At 39.8% G+C, this 9347-nt stretch overlaps 1 long non-coding RNA gene across 1 annotated transcript; it reads right to left on the reverse strand.

The window, feature by feature from the left end:
* Window positions 1-4828: 4828 nt before the first annotated feature.
* LOC134296742 (uncharacterized) lies at window positions 4829-6434 on the reverse strand. The gene is made up of 2 exons (XR_010003584.1): window positions 5429-6434; window positions 4829-5345 (listed from the first exon to the last, which is right to left on the reverse strand). It is a non-coding gene; the product is annotated as an uncharacterized LOC134296742 (long non-coding RNA).
* Window positions 6435-9347: the final 2913 nt, after the last annotated feature.

Genomic DNA, 9347 nt, shown 5'->3' on the forward strand with positions numbered 1-9347 from the left:
CCAGAAGGTTGAGCTATCCTTGACAAAGATCAGTGAAGGTTGGCAAATCTAATAGACTGGGAACATGTATAATTTCATTGAAAAATTAGAGATTGATTGAGTGATGTAATTCTTTTGTTGCAAGAAGACCTACCAGCCTTGTAGGAAATAGTTTGAGGACATCTGCCAGGTTGTGAGAAGAAAAAAGTATGTCCCCCTCCAAGGCTTACTGACAGAACCACTTCTATTAGCAAAATGATACTGTTGGATCCAGGGATAAAACTATTCAGATTCATAAAACATTATCCACGTTGACACTCTTTATGTGCATCTTAAAGCTGTGATGATATTAACATGATGGCCACATGCAAACAGAGCTATTTCAGTATCTGTTGGACCAATTTTCTCATATCCAATCTTATTTAAAAAACTGAAGAGCATCACTTTACTATGTGGACATTTTCAAAACACAGGGCTCATCCATTTTGGCGAAAAACACTAATAGTTGCATCTGTACATGTTGGGCTACAAATGATGCAGCCCCTATCCTTCCTTGTCTTTATTTCTCAAGGATTCCAAGGACTAGCTGTGACGTTTTTTAAAACCCAGAGCTGGAATTGTGAGTCCCCCTTCACTTCCATGTGTTTCAGATATAAACAGAAAGTTGTATCACACCTATCTCCATTGTCTTAGTTTCTGCTGTACTACATCCTCCAAGAGGGTTTTCAATGTAAGATTTGTTCAGAGGAGATTTCCACTGGCCTTCCCCTGAGGCTGAGCAAGTATGACTTACCCAAGGTCATCCACTGGGTTTACATGGCTGAACTGGGACTCAAAACCACTTTAAGTTTCCTATGTGGAGAGAAAAAGAGGGGTATAAAGAAACATCATAATCATCAAAACCAGATCTCCAGATTCCAATATTCAAACTGATATGCCACGTTGACTATCCCATAGACTCCCAAACAGCATTTGGAAGATTATAATTGGCTATCTCTAACCATGATTGCCCAGCTTCTCACTTCACACTTATCCACATTACATTTTAAGGGGTAGGGGAGACAGACTGCCAGAAATGAATGGACCATAACTGGATGTATGGGCAAAAAGAACCATTGTGAGAATAAACAGAATAGCCCAATAAATAACTGAACTCTTCATCTGGAGGAGCCCACTTTGTAACAGGTAAGGAACAGACCATAGAGACAAAGTACCAAGTAGGGGTTAACACACTTGGGAGTCCAGAAGGTTGTACCTGTTTTTTTGTTTTGTTTTTTGTTTTTTTGTTCCTTTGAAAGTCTCGAAAGCCTCAGGAGCCATGTCACCACCTCTTTGGTCATAAGAGATGTTCTTCCTGGTTCCCTTTTGGAGTATTTAGGGAGTCTTCCTATATAAGGTTGCTCATCTGCCCCTGAAACAGAATATTCGAGCCATCCAGAGAATATTAAAATAAAATTTAAAAATCATCCAAAAAATAGGGCAGGGGCTAGGGAGTCAGGAGATGTACTGAATTATTCGGACAATAGAAAAACCTCTTTGAAGCAAAATCCTAAGTATGCTCCTTCTCCTCAATATCTTCATATTTATATTTGCATATTTCATATGTACTTCTTCTTTGTGAAACTGCAACCTTGAGCTATAATGGTCATAGCATTACTATTATACAGCCACAGTGATAATGTAGTGTGAACACTTATAGATAATAACAAAATCTATGTCATAATGCTGAAACTGCAGAATTGCTGCTATGCATGCTCACATCCTAATAAAAGCAGTGTTTGATATTGTTGTATAATTCTCAGAAGCAGGCTGCTCTGCACAGTTGTGGTCCCTAGACCAGGACCAGTGTGTGAGCCATTAGCTGTCAGTCCAAGGAGAGTTTCTAGGAAACAGTTGTAGCCAACGGGCACAAATGTAATACCAGTCCATGGTACATTTGGAGCAAAAAGTCAGTCTCCCACATCAAATAGCTTCAGAAGGATTGGTATAAGCTATACTCTACAACATTTCTAGAAATTGAACATGCTTCACACCGAGGATGTTTCCCATTAGGAAATTTATTCATCAAGGCTTAGGAAGCCACTATCTGCATCATACAAAAATTAGCGTACACAGGCATCAGAACTGTGTTAGTTGTGAGTGTAAGCTGCACTTTGCCCATTTTCAACATGATTTAATCAGATTACGCAATATAGGACAATTCTATATATGCCACACAAAAGCTAGTCCTGTTGCACTCATTGGGATTTCCTTCCAGATAAGTGGGTACTGGATTGTTGCCTCAATTACCTTTATATCTAATTATGATGTTTTGGGGTACTTTTAGTATCATCATTAGTGCCTACTTGGGCCAATAGCATTTTACTTCATAGAAAGGTAGTTTAGCCTTTTCTTGGAAGGTTTACTACCTTAAAATATTGTGATAGAGACAAAGAACTAAAATAAGAAGACCAGGGTTTTTTTTACAAAAATATAAATGGGGGAGGGGGGGTGTCCTTAAATGATACATTAAGAGACTTAGTTTCCTAATTTAATACATTGTCCGTGCTTTTGAGGCAAGCCAAAATGTATGTCCTAGGAAGCTGTTGAAATGTAAAGGCATCCAGGAAAATGGTAGAGAGCAACCACCTAGGTAAGAGTATTGGTAGATGCAACTGTCTGTAAAAAGATTTGAGTGAAGGAAGGAACTGCTATAGGTTTTATTTTCCAATTTTTTTTAAAAGTTGTGAATGTTGTTCCTACATAGTTGCCAGGTCTCAGGATGCTAGCTGAAATTTTAGGGAATTGCTGTGAAATCCTGCAGGAAGGCTCCGCATGGGATACATTTTATTTTTGTCTGGGTATTGGATTTAAAGCCTATGAGCCCATTCCACCATTCCCAGCTGACTCCAGGGCTCTCTGGCTCAGATGGAATTTTTCTTGTACAAGAAGCTGCATCAACTATAGCAATAGCCTAGGAAAAAAGCATTCCCTCAGGGCTGGTCTTCCAAAAACCAAAGCAACAGAGCAGGGCCTAGAAAAGTTTCCCAACTGTGACATGTGGTGTGAGTTATGTTATATGGGCTGTGAATTATGGTGGGAATGGAAGCAATTGCTTCAACTGATGGGTGTATGTTGCTTCCTGCCTGGCCATTAGAAATGTTTTCTATTCTTTTCTGACTCTGTCTTCCCATTCATTGCTTAACCTAGTTTTGCTCACTTTTCTGATGCTAAGCCTGCCAGAAACCTCCAGTGAAACATAGAACTACACAAGATGGTAGCAACAGCTGTAACTATTGGATATGTTTTGCTACTTGCTCAGAGAGCGAAAAATGTCATTGGCATGTGTCTTTTCCCTCCTTAGCTCCCCTGTTTAACTAAGTTCTACCAAATTCTGTGCCCATTTATCCAAATTGCTCTAATGCCCTCATCACAATGAGGCATAAATAACCATCAGCAGAGTTACCGTATTTACTAGAGTGTGATGCACTATTGATTGTAATGTGCACCTCAATTTCCAGTTGGAAAGCCATTCGCCCTCTGTCAGGCTGAGGCTGGTGATTTTGTCAGCCTTGGCTTAGCTTCTCTTTGCCTCTCAGCCAAGTCAAAATGTCTGGCAGGCAATGGAAGGGGTGCTCGTGCAGCAAGCTGGAGTTGGGGAACCTGGCAACCTTGGCTTGGCAGAGGGGGATGACTTCCTAAGTAAGGCTTCATTCAGGATGCCTTGAAAAACGAGGGGTGTTTTTGAAAGCCTCATGGGTTGGGAAACAACTGCTCCTCTGCCATGCCAAGTTTACTAGTCTCAGCCTGATGGAGGGGCACAGGTGGTTTGCGAGCACAATTCTAACGCGCCATCAATTATAAGGTGCACCTCACTTTTGGCTAAGTAATTTAACCAAAAAAGATGCACATTACACTTGAGTAAATATGGGAATGTTCTTCTTGCATTATACAATCCCTACTCTGGATGCCACAGTTAGACAATGTATGATGATTGCTGCTAAATGTGCATAGCTGTTACCTTATTGTTATAGATGTTTTATTCACTGAGCTATTTGTTCATTTTGTATTGTTTTATGACACTGAATGTTCACCATCCTTTGTTGGAAGCCACCCTGAGTCCTTTTGGGGAGATAGGATGGGTTACATATAAAGTAGTAGTTGTTGTTGTTGTTGCTGCTGTTGTTATTGTTATTATTATTATTAATTGCCCAATTTCAATACACATGAGTATGTGTTTTGTGCTGGGCCTCTGCATGTTCGGTAGTTGCATGTTCGGTAGTTCAGTCTCAGAAATTAGATGAGCCCCATTGTGATATTGTGTACACCCCATCCAATGTTTATAATAATAATAATAATAATAATAATAATAATAATATTTATAATTATTATTTATTTATACCCTGCCACCATCTCCCCAACGGGGACTCAGGGCGGCTTACATGGGGCCATGCCCAAAACCATACAATATGACAAAATATAAAACAACATATCATAACACAATTTAACAATACAATAAATAATAACATACATTACAATCCAAAATTCAGAAAAAGCAATAAAAACCAGTGCAGGCCACATGAACACTAAATTAAAACTTGGTGAGAAAGACATATGAATAAAACCACGGGGAGCAGGGACATAAAATAGTGGAACAGTCTAGAGCAGGGGTCCTCAAACTTTTAAAGCAGAGGGCCGGTCCACAATCCTTCAGACTGTTGAGGGGCCGAATTATCATTTGGGAAAAAAACTCGAACAAATTCCTATGCACACTGCACATATCTTATTTGCAGTGCAAAACAATGACAATAACAATGAAATAACAATACAATATTTAAAAATGAATGTCAAGGACAGAACGCCAGTAGATAAGATTCAACACAGTTTATTAAAGATACAGAACCAAAAAATGCCCGTAAAAAACAAAGAGCTAGGCAAACACTCGCCTTCAATATGAAAAGTCACTCAAAAATGGTTCAAAAGCTAAACCGGATTAAACCAAAAATGCTTACTTCAGCCTGGAACTTTAAACAAACAAAAAAGCTGGTAAACAAAGATTCAATAGAACATAAATACTGGCAGCAGATTCCTCTCTGCTACTCAACAGCTGAGGTTGAGCAACTAAGTTGTTACTCCTCCGTGCAGCGGGCGAACGCCGGGTCCAAACACATCAATCAGGGTTGCAGCGGTCAGCGGGGTCCCAATCCGGTCCGAGGTCGAAGGCCAGGTGCAGGCGTCTTAGGTTCCACGAAATCCTCCGATAGCCAAAGAGAGGGTAGTCCAAGGTCGTAGTCAGCCAGTCAGTCAGTCAGTCAGTCAGTCAGCCAGTCCAGCGTCAATTCCGAGTAGGTAAATAATGTCCGTCAAGAAGACGACGGAGGTCCAAGCTAATAAGATTAAACACAGGTTGCACAACAAAAGCCCACACAGTTCCTCCCGCCGTCTATGCCCAGTGTCCTTGGTAACTTACGTAGTCAGCAAACGAAACACACCCGTCTTCAGGAAATTCCCAACAAGAGCCCAAGCGTTCGTCCAGATTACCTTGCCCAACGCAATTAGCCCTGGATTCAAGACCCCATTTTATGCCAGTTACAACTCCTCATCGCTATCAGGTGTTACCCTAATTCCAGGTGCCTCATCATCATCATCCTCATCAGAGCTAAAACATCTTTGACTACGCCCCACAGCATCCCCAGCTGTGGATCCCGTCCCATCCCTCCAACTCGTCCATGGGTCCGATCCTGCAACCCGCCAGTCGCTTCCCATGCTATCATTACCAGGAACACCCAAATCCTCCCTCACACGTGTCCATTCCATGTCACCCTCCTCTGAGCTAACCACCTCTTCCTCCATTCTCTCAGTAAAACCCTCAAAGGAATCTTCGTCAGTTGATTCTGCAAATATGTCCCGCAGCCGTTTCCTCTCTCGCTCCTCAATAGAGTCTGACTCTCGAGGAGTCTTACGGCCACGTCTCCCAGTATTGGAGCCATAAGGCTCAACCATAACAATGAAAATAATTTTAACCAACATAAATCTATCAGGATTTCAATAGGAAGTGTGGGCCAGCTTCTGGCCAATGAGATAGTCAGGTTAATTAGGGTTGTTGTTGTTGTTGTTGTTGTTGTTGTTGTTGTGTGTCTTCAAGTCATTTCAGACTTTGGGCGAGCCTAAGTCCAAAATTATTTATTTATTCATTTACTACATTTATTTACTACATTTATATCCCACCCTTCTCACCCCGAAGGGAACTCAGAGCAGCTGTATGTACATACAATAATATTATATTATTAGCATAGCACAATATTAGCATTATACTATATTGAACTATACCACTATACTGTAATATTATATGTAATATATAACATATAATTAATATTATTATATGATATTATTGTTAGTATTGTATTGTATAAAATGATAATATTATTATCAATATTATATGCATATACAATATATTATATTATTAAAACTGATATAAAAATATTATATTATAAATGAGGGCGAGGGCCAGGTAAATTACCTTGGAGGGCCGCATCCGGCCCCCGGGCCTTATTTTGGGGACCCCTGGTCTAGAGGATAGATATCCCAAGGGAATAACCGAAGGAAAATATGACAGTTACTCTCCAAAGGCACACTGGAAGAGCCATGTTTTTAAGTCTTTCTTAAAGGCTAGCAAAGTGGGGGCCTGCCTAATCTCAATGGGCAGTGAATTCCACAGTCGGGGGGCCACAGCAGAAAAGGCCCTCTCCCTTGTTCCCACAAGACAGGCCTGAGATATAGGCAGAGGCGACAGGAGAGCCTCCCCTGACGATCAAAGAGATCGGGCGGGTTTATGATAGGAGATACGGTCACTAAGGTAGGCGGGTACATGTACATGTATTATTGGTACATGTTCCACATATGCACCTCGACTTCCACCCCCATCAAATATGTAGAATATTGTCATCAATTCAACTTCTGATCCCAGTGCAAGGAGCAGGATGTTTCCATACTTTACCAACCAGTGAACAAGTGAGCTTACCTATTGGCCTTTGCCACACCACCCTGCAGTCTGAAGTGGTATCGTACTGTTAGAGAGATATATCAAGTCATCTTACATTGTAAAAGCCTCTTAATTACAAGAAGTTTTTAAGGTCTGTATATAGCCTTTTAATAATAAATGATGATGATGATGATGATGATGATGATGATGATTCTCTTTATTGTCCAGGAATGGCAGTATCTCTTAGATCTGCAATTTTTCACAAAAGAAAAATACCTGCAAATCTTTTCAGAATGGAATAGTGGCTTTTTCTTCCTTCGACTTGAGACTTTGCCCATCACACTGTATTCTCTGGAGAGACCTTTAATTATGATATTAGTTTTTCAACCTCCACATTAGCTTTATACATTTGCACTTTAGAATAGACCTTCTGGGAGTTTCCCCCTTTGTTACTAGAATGTATGGTGTAAAGGGAAGAAGATCGCACATATTAAATGATTTGCTTTTAAGAAACTATTTAAATATAAGGTCCTACTTCCTAACTAATTCCTGAATTATTATCTTTTAATCTCAGTTCCCCATCTGACAAAAGCGTGTGTGTAAGGGGGATAATATGTGCAGAGAGAGAGCTTGAGAAGTAGCAAGATCAAGGCTTCAAGACAAACTGTAAACCAGTTCCAGGCAACAATAACCAAGGCAATGTAACACAAATCTACAATCAGATCAGGACAAATACAAAATTCAGCATCATTCAGAGAAAGCAACTATCTGAAAAATTACTGCTCCCCAACTATGCAAACGTAGAACTTTCTTGCACAAAGATAGCAAACCAACATTGAAACAGAATGATCAGTTTTGATGGTCCCTATCACAGGATGCCATGCGCAACCTATTGCCAGTCTGCTACATCCCAACCATAAATGTGTCCTCTGCTACTGTCCCGCTTTCCCACTTCCCCTTGCAGTGATTCATTCATTTTTAAAAAATTAAAAATTCTTTGCTAGCATTGCAAAGTTCTTATATTTTATTTATTTTTAGAGAAAAAAATGTAACAGAAGTGGAGAATTGTGGGAGGGCGTAGTTACTAGGCATGTGTGATTGATAAAAATGTTTCAAAAGTCATTACAAAATTAGGGGGAGCTGCGTTTCATTTTTAAAGTTTCTAACGTACGGTTAGTGAAAATTTCATTACTATAACGAGAGTAACGAAGTTTCATTACTTTTTCATTATAATTGCATAGTGCATAATTACTATAATTGGGGAAAATTCAGGGGCTCCTTTCTCTCATTTTTACAGCTATTGGGGTGAAACTTCATACAATGGTAGAAGACATTTACCACTGTTAGCTCATCATGTTTCGGAATGTTTCCCTTATCCACGGATTTTGGGGGAATTTTCAAAGTTTTTATGAACAAAATTTTTAATGAAAATTTCAAGAGCTAGCTCCTCAAATTTTCTGTACAATGACACAATATAACAAGGGATGGTTTCCCCCAAGTTTCAGGAATATTCATACATCTACTGATTTTAGACATTTTAAAAAAAGTTTTGACAAAAAACATTTGTTTTTAAAAAGCCACAACAGCGATCTCATTGAATGCCTCTTATATTAACCAATAGAAACCAATATTAACCAATTCTACATTTTCATAGAATCCTAGAGTTGGAGGGGACACTCAAGGGCCATCTAGTTCAACTTCCTTCTTCCAGGCAAAAGGGTACCATCAAAACTCTCATGACAGATGGGCATCCAGCCTCTAAACCAATTAATATGCTTCCCCTATTGGGTTGGATCACAGAGCAGGGAGTCATTGCAGTTGCATGGTTATGAAGAAGTATAATAGCAGATAACTTTCCTTGATCACATGAAAGCCACAGGTAGCTTTATGAAGTAAAGACCTTAATGGCATTCCATGCAGTCATGCCGGCCACATGACCTTGGAGGTGTCTATGGACAATGCCGGCTCTTCAGCTTAGAAATGGAGATGAGCATCAACCCCCAGAGTTGGACACGACTGGACTGAACATCAGGGGAAACCTTTACCTTTACCTTACAGTCCTGAAATAGAGATTATTTATGTATCCAGATCACACTGAAATCTCACAGCTATTTCTGACAATATATTTAGACTAGGATCAAAGCAGATGTGTGTATATGAGTGTGTTTTATTAGGTACACACACTCCTCATTTTTATCAGATGTGTTTGTGTAGCTCATGAGGTGCAGTTGGGAATTGGCATTGCCCCATTAGACGCGTGGTTGGTAGGCTAGAGTTTCCTAATAAAAAGCAGTGAAGCTCACATTCCTAAAGATAATTCACAGTTCATAAAGTCTGCCATGCACAGTTTCTAATCACAGGTTGGAAAAAATAAGCACAACTGTGCAAATTTGCACAGCACAAACCA

This window comes from Anolis carolinensis, chromosome 2 (genome assembly GCF_035594765.1).
Source record: "Anolis carolinensis isolate JA03-04 chromosome 2, rAnoCar3.1.pri, whole genome shotgun sequence".
Lineage (NCBI taxonomy): Eukaryota > Metazoa > Chordata > Lepidosauria > Squamata > Dactyloidae > Anolis > Anolis carolinensis.